This window comes from Schistocerca piceifrons, chromosome 3 (assembly GCF_021461385.2).
Source record: "Schistocerca piceifrons isolate TAMUIC-IGC-003096 chromosome 3, iqSchPice1.1, whole genome shotgun sequence".
NCBI lineage: Eukaryota > Metazoa > Arthropoda > Insecta > Orthoptera > Acrididae > Schistocerca > Schistocerca piceifrons.
Window position 1 is genome coordinate 38,934,493 of NC_060140.1, and position 27,731 is coordinate 38,962,223.

Genomic DNA, 27,731 nt, shown 5'->3' on the forward strand with positions numbered 1-27,731 from the left:
TTCTTACTGTCTATATTTTGGACCTTTATTGTGAGACCAGTTCTAAATTCCGATGCTTCACTTCAGGTTCACTGTATCCCTTTTACATTATTGACGATGAAAAACAGAAATTGCATCGGAATTACGAACAAAAGGCAGAATGCCATCTTAAGTAAAAGGAGACTGATTCTTCGTATTGTCTATGATTTGAACCTATCCTGTGAGACCAGTTTTATATTACGATGCTTCACTTCAGGTTTACTGTATCCCTTGGACCTTCATATTGACGATGAAATACAGAAACTCCATCGGAATTAAATACAAAAGGCACAATGCAGACTTAAGTTCAAGATGACTGACTGTTCTTACAGTCTGTGATTTGAAAATTGCCTGTGAGACCAGTTTTAGATTCCGATTCTTCACTTCAGGTTTACTGTATCCCTTGGACCTTCTTTTTGACGACGAAACACAGAAATTGCATCGGAATTAAATACAAAAGGCACAATGCCGACTTATGTACAAGAAGACGGGTTCTTCTCACGGTCTGTGATAGGGCCTCTCCAGTGAGACCAGTTTTAGATTCCGATGGTTCACTTCAGGTTTACTGTATCCCTCGGACCTTCTTGTTGATGATAAAACACAGATATTGCATCGGAATTAAATACAAAAGGCACAATGCCGACTTAAGTACAAGTAGACTGAGTCTTCCTACTGTCTATGTTTGAACCTTTCCTGTGAGAACAGATTTAGATTCTGAAGCTTCACTTCAGGTGTACAGTATCCCTTGGACCGTCTTATTGACGATGAAACACAGAAATTGCATCGGAATTAAATACAAAGGGCACAATGCCGACTTAAGGACAAGAAGACTGACTCTTCTTACTAACTATGTTTCAACCTTTCCTGTGAGACCAGTTTCAGATTCCGATGCTTCACTTCGGGTTTACTGTATCCTTTGGGCCTTCTTTTTGACGATGAAACACAGAAATTGCATCGGAAATAAATACAAAAGGCACAATGCCGACTTCAGTACAAGAAGACTGACTCTTCTTACTGTCTATGTTTCGAACCTTTCCTGTGAGACCAGTTTTAGATTCCGAAACTTTACTTCGTGTTTACTGTATCACGACGACCTTCTTATTGATGATGAAACACAGATAATGCATCGGAATTAAATACAAAAGGCACAATGCCGACTTATGTACTAGAAGACTGAGTCTTCTTACTGTCTATGTTTTGAGCCTATCCTGTGGAACCAGTTTTAGATTCCGATGCTTCACTTCAGGTTTACTGTATCCCTTGGACGGTCTTATTGACGATGAAACACAGAAATTGCATCGGAATTGAAAACAAGAGGGACAATGCCGACATAAGTACAAGAAGACTGACTCTTCTTATTTTCCATGATTGATCCCATCCTGTGAGACCAGTTTTAGATTCCGATGCTTCACTTCAGGTTTACTGTACAACTTGGACTCTCTTATTGACGATGAAACACTGAATTTGCATCGGAATTAAATACAAAAGGCACAATGCAGACTGAAGTACAAGACGACTGCTCTTCTTACTGTCTATGTTTTGGACCGTTATTGTGAGACCAGTTCTAGGTTTCGATGCTTCACTTCAGGTGTACTGTATCCCTTGGACGTTCTTATTGAATATGAAACACATAAATTGCACCGGAAATAATTACAAAGGGCACAGTGCCGACTCAATTACATGAGGACAGACTCTTCTTACATTCTATTTTTTGAACCATTCCCGTGAGACCATTTTTATATTCCGATGCTTCACTTCAGGTTTACTGTAACTCTTGGACCATCTTACTGACGATGAAACAGAGAAATTGCATCGGAAATAATTACAATGGGCACAGTGCCGACTTAAGTACATGAGGACTGACTCTTCTGACATTCTATGATTTGAACCTTTCCTGGGTGACCAGTTTTAGATGCCGATCCTACACTTCAGGTTTATTGTATTCCTTGGACATCCATATTGACGTTGAATCACAGAAATTGCATCGGAATTAAATTCAAAAGGCACAATGCAGGCTTAAGAACAAGAGGACTGACTCTTCGTACATTCTGTGATTTGAACCCTTCCTACGAGACCAGTTTTACATTCCGATGCTTCACTTCAGGTTTACTGTATCCCTTGGACCATCTTGTTGACGATGAAAAACAGAAATTGCATCGGAATTAAATACAAAAGGCACAATGCCGACTTAAGTACATGAGGACTGACTCTTCCTACATTCTATGATTTGAACCTTTCCTGTGAGGCCAGTTTCAGATTAAGATTCTTCACTTCAGGTTTACTGTATCCCTTGGACCTTCTTTTTGACGACGAAACACAGAAATTGCATCGGAATTAAATACAAAAGGCACAATGCCGACTTAAGTACAAGAATACTGACTCTTCTTACTGCCTATATTGAACCTTTCCCGGGAGACAAGATTTAGATTCCGATGCTTCACTTAAGGTTTACTGTATCCCTTGGTCCTTCCTATTAACGAAGAAACACAGAAATTGCACCGGAAATAATTACAAAAGGCACAATGCCGACTTAAGTACAAGTAGACTGACTCTTTGTCTACTGTCTATGTTTTGAACTTTTCCTGTGAGACCAGTTTTAGATTCCGAAGCTTCACTTGTGGTGTACTGTATCCCTTGGACCTTCTTATTGACGATGAAACACTGAAATTGCATCGGAAATAAATACAAAAAGCACAAAGCCAACTTAAGAACAAGAAGACTGACTCTTCTTACTGTCTATGTTTCAACGTTTCCTGTGAGACCAGATTCAGATTCCGATGCTTCACTTCAGGTTTACTGTATCCCTTGGACCTTCTTTTTGACGATGTAACACGGAAATTGCATCAGAATTAAATACAAAAGGCACAATGGCGACCTACGTATAAGAAGACAGACTCTTCTTACTGTCTATGATTTGAACCTTTCCTGTGAGACCAGATTTGGATTCCGACGCTTCACTTCAGGTTTAGTGTATCCATAGGACCTTCTTGTTGATGATGAAACACAGATAATGCATCGGAATTAAATACAAAAGGCACAATGCCGGCTTAAGTACAAGAAGACTGACCCTTCTTACTGTCTATGTTTGAGCCTTTCCTGTGAGACCAGTTTTAGATTCCGATGCTTCACTTCAGGTTTACTGTATCCCTTGGAACTTCTTATTGACCACTATACACAGAAATTGCATCGGAATTAAAAGCAATAGGCACAATGTCGACTTAAGTATAAGAGGAATGTCTGTTCTTACTGTCTATGATTTGAACCTTTCCTGTGAGACCAGTGTTAGATTCCGATGCTTCACCTCAAGCTTACTGTATTCCTCGGACCTTGATATTGACGATGAAACACAGAAATTGCATCGGAATTAAATACAAAGGGCACAATGCCGACTTAAGTACAAGAAGACCAACTCTTCTTACATTCAATGATTTCAACTTTTCCTGTGACACCTGTTTCAGATTCCGAAGCTTCACTTCAGGTGGACTGTATCCCTTGGACGTTCTTATTGACGATGAAACACATAATTGGCATCAGAATTAAATACAATAGGCACAATGCCGACTTAAGTACTAGAAGACTGACTCTTCTTATTGTCTATGACTGTGCCTTTCCTATGAGACCAATTTTAGATTCCGATGCTTCACTTCAGGTTAACTGTATCCCTTGGACCTTGTTATTGACGATGAAACACAGAATTTGCATCTCAATTAAATACAAAAGGCACAATGCAGAGTTTAGTACAAGAAGACTGACTCTTCTTACTGTCTATGATTTGAACCTTTCCTGTGAGACCAGTTCTAAATTCCGATGCTTCACTTCAGGTTTACTGTTTCCCTTTTACGTTATTATTGACGATGAAAAACAGAAATTGCATCGGAATTAAATACAAAAGGCAGAATGCCGACATAAGTAAAAGAAGACTGACTCTTCGTATTGTCTATGATGTGAACCTATCCTGTGAGACCAGTTTTTATTACGTTGCTTCACTTCAGGTTTACTGTAGCCCTTGGACCATCTTGTTGACGATGAAATACAAAAGTTGCATCGAAATTAAATACAAAAGGCACAATGCCGACTTAAGTACATGAGGACTGACTCTTCTTACATTCTATGATTTGAACCTTTCCTTTGAAAGCAGTTTTAGATTCCGATACTTCACTTCAGGTTTACTGTATCCCTTGGAACCTCTTATTGACCGTGATACACAGAAATTTCATCGGAATTAAAAACAATAGGCACAATGTCGACTTAAGTACAAGATGAATGTCTCTTCTTACTGTCTATGATGAGAACCTTTCCTGTGAGACCAGTTTTAGATTCCGATGCTTCATTTCAAGATTACTGTATCCCTCGGACCTTGGTATTGACGATGTAACACAGAAATTGCATCGGAATAAATACAAAGGGCACAATGCCGACTTAAGTACAAGAAGATAGACTCATCTTACATTCAATGATTTCAACCTTTCCTGTGACACCTGTTACCGGTTCCGATGCTTCACTTCAGGTTTACTGTATCCCTTGGACCTTCTTATTGACGATGAAACACATAATTGGCATCAGAATTAAATACAATAGGCACAATGCCGACTTAAGTACTAGAAGACTGACTCTTCTTATTGTCTATGATTGTGCCTTTCCTATGAGACCAGTTTTAGATTCCGATGCTTCACTTCAGGTTTACTGTATCCCTTGGACCTTCTTATTGACGACGAAACACAGAAATTGCATCGGAATTAAATACAAAAGGCACAATGCCGACTTATGTACAAGAAGACGGGCTCTTCTCACGGTCTGTGTTAGGGCCTTTCCTGTGAGACCAGTTTTAGATTCCGATGCTTCAATTCAGGTTTACTGTATCCCTTGGACCTTCTTATTGACGATGAAACACATAATTGGCAACAGAATTAAATACAATAGGCACAATGCCGACTTAAGTACTAGAAGACTGACTCTTCTTATTGTCTATGATTGTGCCTTTTCTATGAGACCAATTTTAGTTTCCGATGCTTCACTTCAGGTTAACTGTATCCCTTGGACCTTCTTATTGACGATGAAAGACAGGAATTGCATAGGAAATAAACACAAAAGGCACAATGCCTACTTAAGTACAAAGGGACTGACTCTTCTTACATTCTATGATTTGAACCTTTCCTGTGAAAGCAGATTTAGATGCCGATGCTTTACTTCAGGTTTACTGTATCCCTTGGACCTTCATGTTGACGATGAAATACAGAAATTGCATCGGAATTAAATACAATAGGCACAAGCCGACTTAAGTACAAGAGGACTGACTCTTCTTACTGTCTGTGTTTTCAACCTTTCCTCTGAGACCAATTTTTGGTTCCGATGCTTCTGTTCAGCTTTACTGTATCCCTTGGACCATCTTATTGACGATGAAACACAAAAATAGCAATGGAATTAAAAAGAAAAGGCACAATGGCGACTTAAGTACACGAAGACACGCTTTTCTTACTGTCTGTGGTTGAGCCTTTCCTGTGAGACCAGTTTTAGATTCCGATGCCTCACTTCAGGTTTATTGTACCCTCGAACCTTCTTGTTGATGATGAAACATAGAAATTGAATCGGAATTAAATACAAAACGCACAATGCAGACTGATGTACAAGAAAACTGACTCTTCTTACAATCTATGATGTGGGCCTTTCCTGTGAGACCAGTTTTTGATTCCGATGCTTCACTTCAGGTTTACTGTATCCCTTGGTCCTTGTTATTGACGATGAAACACATAAGTTGCATCGGAATTAATTACAAAAGGCACAATGCCGACTTAAGTACAAGGAGACTGACTCTTCTTACTGTCTATGTTTTAAACCTTTCCTGTGAGACCAGATTAAGATTCCAATGCTTCACTACATGTTTTCTGTATCACTTGGACCTTCTTGTTGACGATGAAATACAGAATTTGCATCGGAATTAAATACAAAATGCACAATGCCGACCTAAGTAAAAGAAGACAGACTCTTCTTAATGTCTCTGTTTTGAACTTTTCCTGTGAGACCTGTTTATAAATCCGATGCTTCACTTCAGTTATACTGTATCCCTTAGACCTTCTTATTGACGATGAAACACTGAAACTGCTTCGGAATTAAATACATAAGGCACAATGCGGACTGAAGTACAAGAAGACTGACTCTTCATACTCCCTATATTGAACCTTTCCAGGGAGACCAGTTTTAGATTCCGATGCTTCACTTAAGGTTTACTGAATTCCTTGGACTTTCTTGTTGACGATGAAATACAGAAATTGCTTCGGAATTAAATACAAAAGGCACAATGCCAACTTAAGTACAAGAAGACGGGCTCTTCTTACTATCTATGTTTTTGAGCCTTTCCCGTGAGACCAGTTTTGGATTCCGATTCTTCACTTCAGGTTTACTGTATCCCTTGGTCCTTCTTACTAACGACGAAACACAGAAATTGCTTCGGAAATAATTACAAAAGGCACAATGCCGACTTAAGTACAAGTAGACTGACTCTTTGTCTACTGTCTATGTTTTGAACTTTTCCTATGAGACCAGTTTTAGATTCCGAAGCTTCACTTCTGGTGTACTGTATCCCTTGGAACTTCTTATTCACGATGAAACACAGATATGGCATCGGAATTGAAAACAAAAGGGACAGTGCCGACATAAGTACAAGAAGACTGACTCTTCTTATTTTCTTTGATTGATCCCATCCTGTGAGACCAGTTTTAGATTCCGATTCTTCACTTCAGGTTTACTGTATCCCTTGGATCCTATTGTTGACGATGAAACACAGAATTTGCATCGTAATTAAATACAAAAGGCACCATGCAGACTGAAGTACAAGAAGACTGCTCTTCTTACTGTCTATATTTTGGACCTTTATTGTGAGACCAGTTCTAAATTCCGATGCTTCACTTCAGGTTCACTGTATCCCTTTTACATTATTGACGATGAAAAACAGAAATTGCATCGGAATTACGAACAAAAGGCAGAATGCCATCTTAAGTAAAAGGAGACTGATTCTTCGTATTGTCTATGATTTGAACCTATCCTGTGAGACCAGTTTTATATTACGATGCTTCACTTCAGGTTTACTGTATCCCTTGGACCTTCATATTGACGATGAAATACAGAAACTCTATCGGAATTAAATACAAAAGGCACAATGCAGACTTAAGTTCAAGATGACTGACTGTTCTTACAGTCTGTGATTTGAAAATTGCCTGTGAGACCAGTTTTAGATTCCGATTCTTCACTTCAGGTTTACTGTATCCCTTGGACCTTCTTTTTGACGACGAAACACAGAAATTGCATCAGAATTAAATACAAAAGGCACAATGCCGACTTATGTACAAGAAGACGGGTTCTTCTCACGGTCTGTGATAGGGCCTCTCCAGTGAGACCAGTTTTAGATTCCGATGGTTCACTTCAGGTTTACTGTATCCCTCGGACCTTCTTGTTGATGATAAAACACAGATATTGCATCGGAATTAAATACAAAAGGCACAATGCCGACTTAAGTACAAGTAGACTGAGTCTTCCTACTGTCTATGTTTGAACCTTTCCTGTGAGAACAGATTTAGATTCTGAAGCTTCACTTCAGGTGTACAGTATCCCTTGGACCGTCTTATTGACGATGAAACACAGAAATTGCATCGGAATTAAATACAAAGGGCACAATGCCGACTTAAGGACAAGAAGACTGACTCTTCTTACTAACTATGTTTCAACCTTTCCTGTGAGACCAGTTTCAGATTCCGATGCTTCACTTCGGGTTTACTGTATCCTTTGGGCCTTCTTTTTGACGATGAAACACAGAAATTGCATCGGAAATAAATACAAAAGGCACAATGCCGACTTCAGTACAAGAAGACTGACTCTTCTTACTGTCTATGTTTCGAACCTTTCCTGTGAGACCAGTTTTAGATTCCGAAACTTTACTTCGTGTTTACTGTATCACGACGACCTTCTTATTGATGATGAAACACAGATAATGCATCGGAATTAAATACAAAAGGCACAATGCCGACTTATGTACTAGAAGACTGAGTCTTCTTACTGTCTATGTTTTGAGCCTATCCTGTGGAACCAGTTTTAGATTCCGATGCTTCACTTCAGGTTTACTGTATCCCTTGGACGGTCTTATTGACGATGAAACACAGAAATTGCATCGGAATTGAAAACAAGAGGGACAATGCCGACATAAGTACAAGAAGACTGACTCTTCTTATTTTCCATGATTGATCCCATCCTGTGAGACCAGTTTTAGATTCCGATGCTTCACTTCAGGTTTACTGTACAACTTGGACTCTCTTATTGACGATGAAACACTGAATTTGCATCGGAATTAAATACAAAAGGCACAATGCAGACTGAAGTACAAGACGACTGCTCTTCTTACTGTCTATGTTTTGGACCGTTATTGTGAGACCAGTTCTAGGTTTCGATGCTTCACTTCAGGTGTACTGTATCCCTTGGACGTTCTTATTGAATATGAAACACATAAATTGCACCGGAAATAATTACAAAGGGCACAGTGCCGACTCAATTACATGAGGACAGACTCTTCTTACATTCTATTTTTTGAACCATTCCCGTGAGACCATTTTTATATTCCGATGCTTCACTTCAGGTTTACTGTAACTCTTGGACCATCTTACTGACGATGAAACAGAGAAATTGCATCGGAAATAATTACAATGGGCACAGTGCCGACTTAAGTACATGAGGACTGACTCTTCTGACATTCTATGATTTGAACCTTTCCTGGGTGACCAGTTTTAGATGCCGATCCTACACTTCAGGTTTATTGTATTCCTTGGACATCCATATTGACGTTGAATCACAGAAATTGCATCGGAATTAAATTCAAAAGGCACAATGCAGGCTTAAGAACAAGAGGACTGACTCTTCGTACATTCTGTGATTTGAACCCTTCCTACGAGACCAGTTTTACATTCCGATGCTTCACTTCAGGTTTACTGTATCCCTTGGACCATCTTGTTGACGATGAAAAACAGAAATTGCATCGGAATTAAATACAAAAGGCACAATGCCGACTTAAGTACATGAGGACTGACTCTTCCTACATTCTATGATTTGAACCTTTCCTGTGAGGCCAGTTTCAGATTAAGATTCTTCACTTCAGGTTTACTGTATCCCTTGGACCTTCTTTTTGACGACGAAACACAGAAATTGCATCGGAATTAAATACAAAAGGCACAATGCCGACTTAAGTACAAGAATACTGACTCTTCTTACTGCCTATATTGAACCTTTCCCAGGAGACAAGATTTAGATTCCGATGCTTCACTTAAGGTTTACTGTATCCCTTGGTCCTTCCTATTAACGAAGAAACACAGAAATTGCACCGGAAATAATTACAAAAGGCACAATGCCGACTTAAGTACAAGTAGACTGACTCTTTGTCTACTGTCTATGTTTTGAACTTTTCCTGTGAGACCAGTTTTAGATTCCGAAGCTTCACTTGTGGTGTACTGTATCCCTTGGACCTTCTTATTGACGATGAAACACTGAAATTGCATCGGAAATAAATACAAAAAGCACAAAGCCAACTTAAGAACAAGAAGACTGACTCTTCTTACTGTCTATGTTTCAACGTTTCCTGTGAGACCAGATTCAGATTCCGATGCTTCACTTCAGGTTTACTGTATCCCTTGGACCTTCTTTTTGACGATGTAACACGGAAATTGCATCAGAATTAAATACAAAAGGCACAATGGCGACCTACGTATAAGAAGACAGACTCTTCTTACTGTCTATGATTTGAACCTTTCCTGTGAGACCAGATTTGGATTCCGACGCTTCACTTCAGGTTTAGTGTATCCATAGGACCTTCTTGTTGATGATGAAACACAGATAATGCATCGGAATTAAATACAAAAGGCACAATGCCGGCTTAAGTACAAGAAGACTGACCCTTCTTACTGTCTATGTTTGAGCCATTCCTGTGAGACCAGTTTTAGATTCCGATGCTTCACTTCAGGTTTACTGTATCCCTTGGAACTTCTTATTGACCACTATACACAGAAATTGCATCGGAATTAAAAGCAATAGGCACAATGTCGACTTAAGTATAAGAGGAATGTCTGTTCTTACTGTCTATGATTTGAACCTTTCCTGTGAGACCAGTGTTAGATTCCGATGCTTCACCTCAAGCTTACTGTATTCCTCGGACCTTGATATTGACGATGAAACACAGAAAATGCATCGGAATTAAATACAAAGGGCACAATGCCGACTTAAGTACAAGAAGACCAACTCTTCTTACATTCAATGATTTCAACTTTTCCTGTGACACCTGTTTCAGATTCCGAAGCTTCACTTCAGGTGGACTGTATCCCTTGGACGTTCTTATTGACGATGAAACACATAATTGGCATCAGAATTAAATACAATAGGCACAATGCCGACTTAAGTACTAGAAGACTGACTCTTCTTATTGTCTATGACTGTGCCTTTCCTATGAGACCAATTTTAGATTCCGATGCTTCACTTCAGGTTAACTGTATCCCTTGGACCTTGTAATTGACGATGAAACACAGAATTTGCATCTCAATTAAATACAAAAGGCACAATGCAGAGTTTAGTACAAGAAGACTGACTCTTCTTACTGTCTATGATTTGAACCTTTCCTGTGAGACCAGTTCTAAATTCCGATGCTTCACTTCAGGTTTACTGTTTCCCTTTTACGTTATTATTGACGATGAAAAACAGAAATTGCATCGGAATTAAATACAAAAGGCAGAATGCCGACATAAGTAAAAGAAGACTGACTCTTCGTATTGTCTATGATGTGAACCTATCCTGTGAGACCAGTTTTATATTACGTTGCTTCACTTCAGGTTTACTGTAGCCCTTGGACCATCTTGTTGACGATGAAATACAAAAGTTGCATCGAAATTAAATACAAAAGGCACAATGCCGACTTAAGTACATGAGGACAGACTCTTCTTACATTCTATGATTTGAACCTTTCCTTTGAAAGCAGTTTTAGATTCCGATACTTCACTTCAGGTTTACTGTATCCCTTGGAACCTCTTATTGACCATGATACACAGAAATTTCATCGGAATTAAAAACAATAGGCACAATGTCGACTTAAGTACAAGATGAATGTCTCTTCTTACTGTCTATGATGAGAACCTTTCCTGTGAGACCAGTTTTAGATTCCGATGCTTCATTTCAAGATTACTGTATCCCTCGGACCTTGGTATTGACGATGTAACACAGAAATTGCATCGGAATTAAATACAAAGGGCACAATGCCGACTTAAGTACAAGAAGATAGACTCATCTTACATTCAATGATTTCAACCTTTCCTGTGACACCTGTTACCGGTTCCGATGCTTCACTTCAGGTTTACTGTATCCCTTGGACCTTCTTATTGACGATGAAACACATAATTGGCATCAGAATTAAATACAATAGGCACAATGCCGACTTAAGTACTAGAAGACTGACTCTTCTTATTGTCTATGATTGTGCCTTTCCTATGAGACCAGTTTTAGATTCCGATGCTTCACTTCAGGTTTACTGTATCCCTTGGACCTGCTTATTGACGACGAAACACAGAAATTGCATCGGAATTAAATACAAAAGGCACAATGCCGACTTATGTACAAGAAGACGGGCTCTTCTCACGGTCTGTGTTAGGGCCTTTCCTGTGAGACCAGTTTTAGATTCCGATGCTTCAATTCAGGTTTACTGTATCCCTTGGACCTTCTTATTGACGATGAAACACATAATTGGCAACAGAATTAAATACAATAGGCACAATGCCGACTTAAGTACTAGAAGACTGACTCTTCTTATTGTCTATGATTGTGCCTTTTCTATGAGACCAATTTTAGTTTCCGATGCTTCACTTCAGGTTAACTGTATCCCTTGGACCTTCTTATTGACGATGAAAGACAGGAATTGCATAGGAAATAAACACAAAAGGCACAATGCCTACTTAAGTACAAAGGGACTGACTCTTCTTACATTCTATGATTTGAACCTTTCCTGTGAAAGCAGATTTAGATGCCGATGCTTTACTTCAGGTTTACTGTATCCCTTGGACCTTCATGTTGACGATGAAATACAGAAATTGCATCGGAATTAAATACAATAGGCACAAGCCGACTTAAGTACAAGAGGACTGACTCTTCTTACTGTCTATGTTTTCAACCTTTCCTCTGAGACCAATTTTTGGTTCCGATGCTTCTGTTCAGCTTTACTGTATCCCTTGGACCATCTTATTGACGATGAAACACAAAAATAGCAATGGAATTAAAAAGAAAAGGCACAATGGCGACTTAAGTACACGAAGACACGCTTTTCTTACTGTCTGTGGTTGAGCCTTTCCTGTGAGACCAGTTTTAGATTCCGATGCCTCACTTCAGGTTTATTGTACCCTCGAACCTTCTTGTTGATGATGAAACATAGAAATTGCATCGGAAATAAATACAAAAGCACAAAGCCGCCTGAAGTACTAGAAGGCTGACTCTTCTTACTGTCTAAGTTGAGAACCTCTCCTGTGAGACCAGTTTCAGATTCCGATGCTTCACTTCAGGTTACGTGTATCCCTTGGACCTTCTTATTGACGATGTAACACGGAAATTGCATCGGAATTAAATACAAAAGGCACAGTGCCGACTTAAGTACATGAGGACTGACTCTTCTTACATTGTATGATTTGAACCTTTCCTGTGAAAGCAGTTTTAGATGCCGATGCTTCACTTCAGGTTTACTGTATCCCTTGGCATTTCATATTGGCGATGAAATACAGAAATTCCTTTGGAATTAAATACAAAACGCACAATGCAGACTTAAGTATAAGAGGTCTGACTCTTCTTACATTCTATGATTTGAAAATTTCCTGTGATACCAGTTTTAGATACCGATGCTTCACTTCAGGTTTACTGTATCCCTCGGACCTTCTTATTGACGACGAAACACAGGAATTGCATCGGAATTAAATACAAAAGGCACAATGTCGACTTATGTACAAGAAGACGGGCTCTTCTCACGGTCTGTGTTAGAGCCTTTCCTGTGAGACCAGTTTTAGATTCCGATGCTTCACTTCAATTTTACTGTATCCCTCGGACATTCTTGTTGATGATAAAACACAGATTTTGCATCGGTATTAAATACAAAAGGCACAATGCCGCCTTAAGCACAAGAAGACGGGCCCTTCTTACTGTCTATGTTTTTGAGCCTTTCCCGTGAGACCAGTTTTGGATTCCGATGCTTCACTTCAGGATTACTGTGTCCCTCGGTGCTTCTTATTAACGACGAAACACAGAAATTGCATCGGAAATAATTACAAAAGGCACAATGCCGACTTAAGTACAAGAAGACTGACTCTTTCTACTGTCTATGCTTTAAACCTTTCCTGTGAGACCAGTTTTAGATTCCAAAGCTTCACTTCAGGTTTACTGTATCCCTTGGAACTTCTTATTGACGATGAAACAGAGAAATTGCATCGGAACTAATAACAAAAGGGACAATGCCGACTTAAGTACAAGAAGACTGACTCTTCTTATTATCTATGATTGATCCCATCCTGTGAGACCAGTTTTAGATTCCGATGCTTCACTTCAGGTTTACTGTATCCCTTGGACCTTCTTATTGACGATGAAACACAGAAATTGCTTCGGAAATAATTACAAAGGGCACAGTGCCGACTGAATTACATGGGGCTGACTCTTCTTACATTCTATGATTTGAACCTTTCCTGTGAGACAATTTTTATATTCCGATGCTTCACTACAGGTTTACTGTATCCCTTGGACCATCTTATTGACGATGAAACAGAGAAATTGCATCGGAAATAATTACAATGGGCACAGTGCCGACTTAAGTACATGAGGACTGACTCTTCTTACATTCTATGATTTGAACCTTTCCTGGGAGACCAGTTTTAGATGCCGATGCTTCATTTTAGGTTTACTGTATTCCTTGGACTTCCATATTGACGTTGAAACACAGAAATTGCATCGGAATTAAATACAAATGGCACAATGCAAACTTAAGTACAAGAGGTCTGGCTGTTCTTACATTCGATGCTTTGAACCCTTCCTACGAGACCAGTTTTAGATTCCGATGCTTCACTTCAGGTTTACTATATCCCTTGGACCTTCTTATTGACGACGAAACACAGAAATTGCATCGGAATTAAAAACAAAAGGCACAATGTCGACTTAAGTACACGAAGACGCGCTCTTCTTACTGTCTATGTTTGAGCCTTTCCTGTGCGACCAGTTTTAGATTCCGATGCCTCACTTCAGGTTTACTGTACCCTCGGACCTTCTCGTTGATGATGAAACATAGAAATTGCATCGGAAATAAATACAAAAGCACAAAGCCGCCTGAAGTACTAGGAGACTGACTCTTCTTAATGTCATTGATTTGAACCTTTCGTATGAGACCAGATTTGGATTTAGATGCTTCATTTCAGGTTTACTGTATCCATAGGACCTTCTTGTTGATGATGAAACACAGATAATGCATCGGAATTAAATACAAAAGGCACAATGCCGACGCAAGTACAAGAAGGCTGGCTCTTCTTACTTTCTATGTTTGAGCCTTTCCTGTGAGACCAGTTTTAGATTCCGATGCCTCACTTCAGGTTTACTGTATCCCTTGGAATTTCTTATTGACGATGATACACAGAAATTGCATCGGAATTACAAACAATAGGCACAATGTCGACTTAAGTACAAGAGGAAAGTCTCTTCTCACTGTCTATGATTTGAACCTTTCCTGAGAGACCAGTTTCCGATGCTTCACTTCAAGATTACTGTATCCCTTTTACCATGGTATTGACGATGAACCCAGAAATTGAATCGGAATTAAATACAAAGGGCACAATGCCGACTTAACTACTAGAAGACCGACTCTTCTTACATTCAATGATTTCAACCTTTCCTGTGACACCTGTTTTAGATTCCGATGCTTCACTTCAGGTTTACTGTATCGCTTGGACCTTCTTATTGACGATGAAACACATAATTGGCATCGGAATTAAATACAATAGGCACAAAGCCGACTTAAGTACAAAGAGACTGACTCTTCTTATTGTCTATGATTGTGCGTTTCCTATGAGACGAATTTTAGATTCCGATGCTTCACTTTAGGTTTACTGTACCCCTTGGAGCTTTTTATTGACGATTAAACACAGAATTTACGTCTGAATTAAATACAAAAGGCACAATGCAGCGTTTAGTGCAAGAAGACTGATTCTTCTTACTGTCTATGATTTGAACCTTTACTGTGAGACCAGTTCTAGATTCCGGTGCTTCACTTCAGGTTTCTGTATCCCTTTTACGCTATAATTGACGATGAAAAACAGAAATTGCATCGGAATTAAATACAAAAGGGAGAATGCCGACTTAAATAAAAGAGAACTCACTCTTCGTATTGTCTATGTTTTGAACCTATCCTGTGAGACCAGTTTTATATTACGATGCTTCACTTCAGGATTACTGTATCCCTTGGACCTTCTTATTGACGATGAAACACAGAAATTGCGTCGGAATTAAATACAAAAGGCACAATGCCGACTTAAGGACAAGAAGACTGACTCTTCTTACTGTCTATGTCTCAACCTTTCCTGTGAGACCAGTTTCAGATTCCGATGCTTCACTTCGGGTTTACTGTATCGCTTGGACCTTCTTTTTGACGATGAAACACAGAAATTGCTTCGGAAATAAATGCAAAAGGCACAATGCCGACTTCAGTACAAGAAGACTGACTCATCTTACTGTCTATGTTTTGAACTTTTCCTGTGAGACCAGTTTTAGATTCCGAAACATTACTTCGTGTTTACTGTATCCCTACGGCCTTCTTATTGATGATGAAACACAGATAATGCATCGGAATTAAATACAAAAGGCACAATGCCGACTTAAGTACAGGAAGACTGCTCTTCTTACTGTCTATGTTTGGGACTATTATTGTGAGACCAGTTCTAGATTCCGATGCTTCACTTCAGGTGTACTGTATCCCTTGGACGTTCTTATTGACGATGAAACACAGAAATTGCATCGGAAATAATTACTAAGGGCACAGTGCCGTCTTAATTACATGAGGACTGACTCTTCTTACATTCTATGATTTGAACCTTTCCTGTGAGACCATTTTTATATTCCGATGCTTCACTTCAGGTTTACTGTATCCCTTGGACGTTCTTATTGACGATGAAACACAGAAATTGCATCGGAAATAATTACAAAGGGCACAGTGCCGTCTTAATTACATGAGGACTGACTCTTCTTACATTCTATGATTTGAACCTTTCCTCAGAGACCAGTTTTAGATGCCGATGCTTCACTTCAGGTTTACTGTATTCCTTGGACCTCCATATTGACGTTGAAACACAGAAATTGCATCGGATTTTAAAACAAAAGGCACAAAGCCGACTTAAGTACACGAAGACGCGCTCTTCTTACAGTCTATGTTTTAGCCTTTCCTGTGAGACCAGTTTTAGATTCCGGTGCCTCACTTTAGGTTTACTGTACCCTCGGCCCTTCTTGTTGATGATGAAACATAGAAATTGCATCGGAAATAAATACAAAAGCACAAAGCCACCTGAAGTACTAGAAGACTGACTCTTCTTACTGTGTATGTTTAGAACCTCTCCAGTGACACCAGTTTCAGATTCCGATGCTTCACTTCAGGTTAACTGTTTCCCTTGGACCTTCTTATTGACGATGTAACACGGAAATTGCATCGGAATTGAGTACAAAAGGCACAATGGCGACTTACGTACAAGTAGACTGACTCTTCTTACTGTCTATTATTTGAACCTTTCCTGTGAGACCAGATTTGGATTCCGATGCTGCACTTCAGGTTTACTGTATCCGTTGGAACGTCTTATTGACGATGATACACAAAAATTGCATCGGAATTAAAAACATTAAGCACAATGTCGACTTAAGTACAAGAGGAATGTCTCTTCTTACTGGCTATGATTTGAACCTTTCCTGTCAGACCAGTTTTAGATTCCGATGCTTCACTTCAGGTTTACTGTATCCCTTGGACTTTCTTATTGACGATGAAAAACAGAAATTGCATCGGAATTAAATACAAAGGGTCCAATGCCTACTTAAGTACAAGCAGAGCGACTCTTCTTACATTCAATGATTTCAACCTTTCCTGTGACACCTGTTCCAGATTCCGATGCATCACTTCAGGTTTACTGTATCCCTTGGACCTTCTTAATGACGATGAAACATATAATTGGCATCGGAATTAAATACAATAGGCACAATGCCGACGTAAGTACTAGAAGACTGACTCTTCTTACTGTCTATGATTATGCCTTTCCAATGAGACCAATTTTAGATTCCGATGCTTCGCTTCAGGTTAACTGTATCCCTTGAACCTTCTTATTGACGATGAAACACAGAAACTGCATCGGAATTAAATACAAAAGGCACAATGTCGACTTAAGTACAAGAAGACTGCTCTTCTTACTGTCTATGGTTTGGGCTTATATTGTGAGACTAGTTCTAGATTCCGATGCTTCACATCAGGTGTACTGTATCCCTTGGACGTTCTTATTGACGATGAAAAACAGAAATTGCATCGGAAATAATTACAAAGGGCACAGCGCCGACTTAATACATGAGGACTGACTCTTTTACATTCTATCATTGGAACCTTTCCTGTGAGATCATTTCTATATTCTGATGCTTCACTTCAGGTTTACTGTATCCCTTGGACCATCTTATTGACGATGAAACAGAGAAATTGTATCGGAAATAATTACAATGGGCACAGTGCCGACTTAAGTACATGAGGACTGACTCTTCTTTCATTCTATGATTTAAACCTTTCCTGGGAGACCAGATTTAGATGCCGATGCTTCACTTCAGGTTTACTGTATTCCTTGGACCTCCATATTGACGTTGAAACACAGAAATTGCATCGGAATTAAAAACAAAAGGCACAATGCCGTCTTAAGTACACGAAGACGCGCTCTTCTTACTGTCTATGTTTGAGCCTTCCTGTGAGACCAGTATTAGATTCCGATGCCTCACTTCAGGTTTACTGTACCCTCGATACTACTTGTTGATGATGAAACATAGAAACTGCATCGGAAATAAATACAAAAGCACAAAGCCTCCTGAAGTACTAGAAGACTGACTCATCTTACTGTCTATGTTTAGAACCTCTCCTGTGAGACCAGTTTCAGATTCCGATGCTTCACTTCAGGTTAACTGTATCCCTTGGACCTTCTTATTGACGATGTAACACGGAAATAGCATCGGAATTAAATACAAGAGGCACAATGGCGACCTACGTACAAGAAGAATTGCTCTTCTTACTGTCTATGATTTGAACCTTTCCTCTTAGACCAGATTTGGATTCCGATGCTACACTTCAGGTTTACTGTATCCATAGGACCTTCTTGTTGATGATGAATCACAGATAATGCATCGGAATTAAATACAATATCCACAATGCCGGCTTAAGTACAAAAAGACTGACTCTTCTTACTGCCTATGTTTGAGCCGTTCCTGTGACACCAGTTTTAGATTGCGATGCTTCACTTCAGGTTTACTGTATCCCTTGGAACTTCTTATTGACGATGATACACAGAAATTGCATCGGAATGAAGAACAATAGGCACAAAGTCGACTTAAGGACAAGAAGACTGACTGTTATTACTGTCTATGTTTCAACCTTTCCTGTGAGACCAGTTTCAGATTCCGATGCTTCACTTCGGATTTACTGTATCCCTTGGACCTTTTTTTGACGGTGAAACACAGAAATTGCATCGGAAATAAATACAAAGGCACAATGCCGACATGAGTACAAGAAGACTGACTCTTCTTACCGTCTATGTTTTGAACCTTCCGTGTGAGACCAGTTTTAGATTCCGAAACTTTACTTCGTGTTTACTGTATCCCTACGACCTTCTTATTGATGATGAAACACAGATAATGCATCGGAATTAAATACAAAAGGCACAATGCAGTTTAAGTACAAGAAGACTGCTCTTCTTACTGTCTATGTTTTGGACCTTTATTGTGAGACCAGTTCTAGGTACTGATGCTTCATTTCAGGTGTACTGTACCCCTTGGACGTTCTTATTGACGATGAAACACAGAAATTGCATCGGAAATAATTACAATGGGCACAGTGCCGACTTAAGTACATGAGGACTGACTCTTCTTACATTCTATGATTTGAACCTTTCCTGGGAGACCAGTTTTAGGTGCCGAAGCTTCATTTCAGGTTTACTGTATTACTTGGACCTCCATATTGACGTTGAAACACAGAAATTGCATCGGAATTAAATACAAAAGGCACAATGCAGACTTAAGAACAAGAGGACTGACTGTTCTTACATTCTATGTATGAACCCTTCCTACGAGACCAGTTTTAGATTCCGATGCTTCACTTCAGGTTTACTATATCCCTTGGACCTTCGTATTGACGACGAAACACAGAAATTGCATCGGAAATAAAAACAAAAGCACAAAGCCGCCTGAAGTACTAGAAGACTGACTCTTCTTACTGTGTAAGTTTAGAACCTCTCCTGTGAGGCCAGTTTCGTTTTCCGATGCTTCACTTCAGGTTAACTGTATCCCTTGGACATCCTTATTGACGATGTAACACGGAAATTGCATCGGAATTAAATACAAAAGCACAATGGCGACCTATGTACAAGAAGACTGACTCTTCTTACTGTCTATGATTTGAACCATTCCTGTGAGACCAGATTTGGATTCCGATACTTCTCTTCAGGTTTATTGTATCTCTTGGTCCTTCTTATTAACGACGAAACACAGAAATTGCATCGGAAATAATTACAAAAGGCCCAATGCCGACTTAAGTACAAGTAGACTGACTCTTACTACTGTCTATGTTGTAAACCTTTCCTGTGAGACCAGTTTTAGATTCCGAAGCTTCACATCAGGTGTACTGTATCCCTTGGACCCTCTTATTGACGATGAAACACAGAAATTGCATCGGAATTAAATACAAAAGGCACTATGCCGACTTAAGGACAAGGAGAAAGACTCTTCTTACTGTCTATGTTTCAACCTTTCCTGTGAGACCAGTTTCAGATTCCGATGCTTCATTTCAGGTTTACTGTATCCCTTGGACCTTCTTTTTGACGATGAAACACAGAAATTGCATCGGAATTAAAATCAAAAGGGACAATGCGGACTTAAGTACAAGATGACTGACTCCTCTTATTTTCTATGATTGATCCCATCCTGTGAAACCTGTTTTAGATTTCGATGCTTCACTTCAGGTTTACTGTATCCCTTGGACCTTCTTATTGACGATGAAACACAGATAATGCATCGGAATTGAATACAAAAGGCACAATGCCGACTTAAGTACTAGAAGACTGACTCTTATTACTGTCTATGTTTTGAGCCTTTCCTGTGAGACCAGTTTTAGATTCCGATGCTTCACCTCAAGATTACAGTATCCCTCGGACCTTGGTATTGACGATGAAACACAGTAGTTGCATCGCAATTAAATACAAAGGGAACAATGCCGACGTAAGTACAAGAAGACGGACTCTTGTTACATTCAATGATTTCAACCTTTCCTGTGACACGTGTTTCACTTTACGATGCTTCACTTCAGGTTTACTGTATCCCTTGGTCCTTCTTATTGACGATGAAACACAGAAATTGCATCGGAATTAAATACAAAAGGCACAATGCCGACTTAAGGACAAGAAGACTGACTGTTAATACTGTCTATGTTTCACCCTTTCCTGTGAGACCAGTTTCAGATTCCGATGCATCACTTCGGGTTTACTGTATCCCTTGGACCTTCTTTTTGACGATGAAACATAGAAATTGCTTCGGAAATAAATACAAAGGCACAATGCCGACATCAGTACCAGAAGACTGACTCTTCTTACTGTCTATGATTTGAACCTTTCGTGTGAGACCATTTTTAGATTCCGAAACTTTACTTCGTTTTTACTGTATCCCTACGACCTTCATATTGATGATGAAACACAGATAATGCATCGGAATTAAATACAAAAGGCACAATGCCGACTTAAGTAGTAGAAGACTGAGTCTTCTCACTGTCTATGTTTCGAGCCTATCCTGTGAGACCAGTTTTAGATTCCGATGCTTCACTTCAGGTTTACTGTATCCCTTAGAGCTTTTTATTGACGATGAAACACAGAAATTGCATCCCAATTAAATACAAAAGGCACAATGCAGACTTAAGTACAAGAAGACTACTCTTCTTACTGTCTATGTTTTGGACCTTTATTGTGAGACCAGTTCTAGATACTGATGCTTTACTTCAGGTGTACTGTATCCCTTGGACGTTCTTATTGACTATGAAACACAGAAATTGCTTCGGAAATAATTACAAAGGGCACAGTGCCGAATTAATTACATGGGTACTGACTCTTCTTACATTCAATGACGTGAACCTTTCCTGTGAGACAACTTTCATACTCCGATGCTTCACTACAGGTTTACTGTATCCCTTGGAGCATCTTATTGACGATGAAACAGAGAAATTGAATCGGAAATAATTACAATGGGCACAGTGCCGACTTAAGTACATGAGGACTGACTCTTCTTACATTCTATGATTTGAACCTTCCCTGGGAGACCAGTTTTAGATGCCGAAGCTTTATTTCAGGTTTACTGTATTACTTGGACCTCCATATTGACGTTGAAACACAGAAATTGCATCGGAATTAAATACAAAAGGCACAATGCAGACTTAAGTACAAGAGGACTGACTGTTCTTAAATTCTATGTTTGAACCCTTCCTACGAGACCAGTTTCAGATTCCGATGCTTCACTTCAGGTTTACTATATCCCTTGGACCTTCTTATTGACGACGAAACACAGAAATTGCATCGGAAATAAAAACAAAAGCACAAAGCCGCCTGAAGTACTAGAAGACTGACTCTTCTAAGTGTGTAAGTTTAGAACCACTTCTGTGAGACCAGTTTCGTATTCCGATGCTTCACTTCAGGTTAACTGTATCCCTTGGACCTTCTTATTGACGATGTAACACGGAAATTGCATCGGAATTAAATACAAAAGGCAAAATGGCGACCTACGTACAAGAAGACTGACTCTACTTACTGTCTATGTTTGAGCCTTTCCTGTGAGACCAGTTTTAGATTCCGATGCTTCACTTCAGGTTTACTGTATCCCTTGGACGTTCTTATTGACGATTAAACACAGAATTTGCGTCTGAATTAAATACAAAGGGCACAATGCAGAGTTTAGTACAAGAAGACTGACTCTTCTTAATGTCTATGATTTGAACCTTTCCTGTGTGACCAGTTCTAGATTCCGATGTTTCACTTCAGGTTTACTGTATCCCTTTTACGCTATTATTAACGATGAAAAACAGAAATTGCATCGGAATTAAATACAAAAGGCAGAATGCCGGCTTAGGTAAAAGATAACTCACTCTTCGTATAGTCTATGTTTTGAACCTATCCTGTGAGATCAGTTTTATATTACGATGCTTCACTTCACGTTTACTGTATCCCTTGGACCATCTCGTTGACGATGAAAAACAGAAATTGCATCGGAATTAAATACAAAAGGCACAATGCAGACTTAAGTACAAGAGGACTGACTTTTCTTACATTATATGATTTGAAAATTTCCTGTGATACCAGTTTTAGATTCCGATGCTTCACTTCAGGTGTACTGTATCCCTTGGACCTTCTTATTGACGACTAAACACAGAAATTGCTTCGGAATTAAATACAAAAGGCACAATGCCGACTTATGTACAAGAAGACATGCTCTTCTCACGGTCTGTATTATAGCCTTTCCTGTGAGACCAGTTTTAGATTCCGATGCTTCACTTCAGGTTTACTGTATCCCTCGGTCCTTCTTGTTGATGATAAAACACAGATAATGCTTGGGATTTAAATACAAAAGGCACAATGCAGACTTAAGTACTAGAAGACTGACTCTTCCTACTGTCTATGTTTTAAACCTTTCCTGTGAGACTAGTTTTAGATTCCAAAGCTTCACTTCAGGTGTACTGTATCCCTTGGACCTTCTTATTGACGATGAAACACAGAAATTGCATCGGAATTAAAAACAAAAGGCACAATGCCGACTTAAGGACAAGAAGACTGACTCTTCTTACTGTCTATGTTTCAACCTTTCCTGTGAGACCAGTTTCAGATTCTGATGCTTCACTTCAGGTTTACTGTATCCCTTCGACCTTGCTTTTGACGATGAAACGCAGAAATTGCATCGGAAATAAATACAAAAGGCACAATGCCGACTTAAGTACAAGAATACTGACTATTCTTACTGTCTATGATTTGAACCTTTCCTGTGAGACCAGTTTTAGATTCCGAAGCTTCACTTCGGGTTTACTGTATCCCTACGACCTTCTTATTAATGATGAAACACAGATAATGCTTGGGATTTAAATACAAAAGGCACAATGCAGACTTAAGTACTAGAAGACTGACTCTTCTTACTGTCAATGTTTTGAGCCTATCCTGAGAGACCAAATTTAGATTCCGATGCTTCACTTCAGGTTTACTGTATCCCTTGGAACTTCTTATTGACGATGAAACACAGAAATTGCATCGGAATTAAAAACAAAAGGGACAATGCCGACTTAAGTACAAGAAGACTGACTCTTCTTATTTTCTATGATTGATGCCATCCTGTGAGACCAGTTTTACATTCCGATGCTTCACTTCGGGTTAACTGTATCCCTTGGACCTTCTTATTGACGACGAAACACAGCAATTGCATCGGAATTAAATACAAAAGGCACAATGCCGACTTATGTACAAGAAGACGGGCTCTTCTGACGGTCTGTGTTTGAGCCTTTCCTGTGAGACCAGTTTTAGATTCCGATGCTGCACTTCAGGTTTACTGTATCCATTGGACCTTCTAATTGACGATGAAACTCAGAAATTGCATCGGAATTAAATACAAATGGCACAATGCAGACTAAAGTACAAGAGGAGTGACTCTTCTTACATTCTATGATTTGAACCCTTCCTACGAGACCAGTCTTAGACTCCGATGCTTCACTTCGCGTTTTCTGTATCGCTTGGACCTTCTTCTTGACGACGAACCACAGATATAGCATCGGAATTAAAAACAAAAGGGACAATGCCGACTTAAGTACAAGAAGACAGACTCTTCTTATTTTCTATGATTGATCCCAACCTGAGAGACCAGTTTTAGATTCCGATGTTTCACTTCAGGTTTACTGTATCCCTTGGACCTTCTTATTGACGATGAAACACAGAAATTGCTTCGGAAATAATTACAAAGGGCACAGTGCCGACTTAATTACATGGGAACTGACTCCTCTTACATTCAATGATTTGAACCATTCCTGTGAGACAATTTTCATATTCCGATGCTTCACTACAGGTTTACTGTATCCCTTGGAGCATCTTATTGACGATGAAACTGAGAAATTGCGTCAGAAATAATTGCAATGGGCACAGTGCCGACTTAAGTACATGAGGACTGACTCTTCTTACATTCTATGATTTGAACCTTTCCTGGGAGACCAGTTTTAGATGCCGAAGCTTCATTTCAGGTTTACTGTATTACTTGGACCTCCATATTGACGTTGAAACACGGAAATGGCATCGGAATTAAATACAAAAGGCACAATGCCGACTTAAGTACTAGAGGACTGGCTGTTCTTACATTCTATGTTTGAACCCTTCCTACGATACCTGTTTTAGATTCCGATGCTACACTTCAGGTTTACTATATCCCTTGGACCTTCTTATTGACGACGAAACACAGAAATTGCATCGGAATTAAAAACAAAAGGCACAATGCCGACTTAAGTACACGAAGACGCGCTCTTCTTACTGTCTATGTTTGAGCCTTTCCTGTGAGACCAGATTTGGATTCCGATGCTTCACTTCAAGATTACTGTATCCCTAGGACCTAGGTATTGACGATGAACCACAGAAATTGCATCGGAATTAAATACAAAGGGCACAATGCCGACTTAACTAATAGGAGACCGACTCTTCTTACATTCAATGATTTCAACCTTTCCTGTGACACCTGTTTTAGATTCCGATGCTTCACTTGAGGTTTACTGTATCCTACGGACCTTCTTGTTGATGATAAAACACAGATGTTGCATCGGAATTAAATACAAAAGGCACAATGCCGACTTAAGTACAAGTAGACTGACTCTTCCTACTGTCTTGTTTTAAACCTTTCATGTGAGACCAGTTTTAAATTCCGAAGCTTCACTTCAGGTGTACTGTATCCCTTGGACCTTCTGATTGACGGTGAAACACAGAAATTGCATCGGAATTAAAAACAAAAGGGACAATGCCGACTTAAGTACAAGAAGACTGACTCTTCTTATTTTCTATGATTGATCCCATCCTGTGAGACCAGTTTTAGATTCCGATGCTTCACTTCAGGTTTACTGTATCCTTTGGACCTTCTTATTGACGATGAAACACAGAAATTGCATTGGAATTAAATACAAAAGGCACAATGCAGACATAAGTACAAGAGGACTGACTCTACTTACATTCTATGATTTGAACCCTTTCTACGAGACCAGTTTTAGATTCTGATGCTTCACTTCAGGTTTTCTGTATTCCTTGGACCTTCTTATTGTCGACGAAACACTGGAATTGCATCGGAAATAAATATAAAAGTTCCAATGCCGACTTAAGTACAAGAAGACTGACTCTTCTTACTGTCTATGTTTTTAATCTTTCCTGTGTGACCAGTTTTAGATTCCGAAGCTTCACTTCGGGTTTACTGTATCCCTACGACCTTCTTATTGATGATGAAACACAGATAATGCTTCGGAATTAAATACAAGAGGCACAATGCCGATTTAAGTAGTAGTAGACTGACTCTTCTTACTGTCTATGTTTTGAGCCTATCATGTGAGACAAGTATTAGATTCCGATGCTTCACTTCACGTTAACTGTATCGCTTGGACCTTCTTATTGACGACGAATCACAGAAATTGCATCGGAATTAAATACAAAAGGCGCAATGCCGACTTATGTACAAGAAGACGGGCTCTTCTCACGGTCTGTGTATGAGCCTTTCCTGTGAGACCAGTTTTAGATTCCGATGCTTCACTTCAGGTTTACTGTATCCCTCGGATCTTCTTGTTGATGATAAAACACTGATATTGCATCGGAATAAAATACAAAAGGCACAATGCCGACTTAAGTACAAGAAGACGGTCCCTTCTTACTGTCTATGTTATTGATCCTTTCCCGTGAGACCAGTTTTGGATTCCGATGCTTCACTTCAGGTTTACTGTATCCCTTGGTCCTTCAAATTAACGACGAAAAACAGAAATAGCATCGGAAATGGTTACAAAAGGCACAATGCCGACTTAAGTACAAGTAGACTGTCTCTTCCTACTGTCTGTGTTTTGCACCTTTCCTGTGAGACCAGTTTTAGATTCCGACGCATAACTTCAGGTGTACTGTATACCTTGGACCTTCTTATTGACGATGAAACACAGAAATTGCATCGGAATTAAATACAAAAGGCACAATGCCGACTTAAGGACAAAAAGACTGACTCTTCTTACTGTCTATGTTTCAACCTTACCTGTGAGACCAGTTTCGGATTCCGATGCTTCACTTCAGGTTTACTGTATCCCTTGGACTTTCGTTTTGACGATGAAACACAGAAATTGCATCGGATATAAATACAAATGGCACAATGCCGACTTAAGTACTAGAAGACTGACTCTTCCTATTTTCTATGATTGATCCCATCCTGTGAGACCAGTTTTAGATTCCGATGCTTCACTTCAGGTTTACTGTATCCCTAGGACCATCTTATTGATGATGAAACACAGATAATGCATCGGAGTAAAAATACAAAAGGCACAATACCGACTTAAGTACAAGAAGACTGACTCTTCTTACAGTCTATGTTTGACCCCTTCCTGTGAGACCAGTTTTAGATTCCGATGCTTCACTTCAGGTTTACCGTATCCCTTGGAACTTCTTATTGACGATGAAACACAGAAATTGCATCAGAATTAAAAACAATAGGCACAATGTCGACTTAAGTACAAGAGGAATGTCTCTTCTTACTGTCTATGATTTGAACTTTTCCTGTGAGACCAGTTTTAGATTCCGATGCTTCACTTCAAGATTACTGTATCCTTTGGACCTTGGTATTGACGATGAAACACAGAAATTGCATCGGAATTAAATACAAAAGGCACAATGCCGGCTTAAGTGCAAGAAGACCGACTCTTCTAACATTCAATGATTTCAACCTTTCCTGTGAAACCTGTTTTAGATTCCGATGCTTCACTTCAGGTTTACTGCATCCCTTGGACCTTCTTATTGACGATGAAACACAGAATTTGCATCTGAATGAAATACAAAAGGCACAATGCAGAGTTTAGTACAAGAAGACTGACTCTTCTTACTGTCTATGAATTGAAACATTCCTGTGAGACCAGTTCTACATTCCGATGCTTCACTTCAGGTTCACTGTATCACATTTACGTTATTATTGACGATGAAAAACAGAAATTGCATCGGAATTAAATACAATAGGCAGAATGCCGATATAAGTAAAAGGAGACAGACTCTTCGTATTGTCTATGTTTTGAACGTATCCTGTGAGACCAGTTTTATATTACGATGCTTCACTTTAGGTTTACTGTATCCCTTGGACCATCTTGTTGACGATGAAATACAGAAATTGCATTGGAATTAAATACA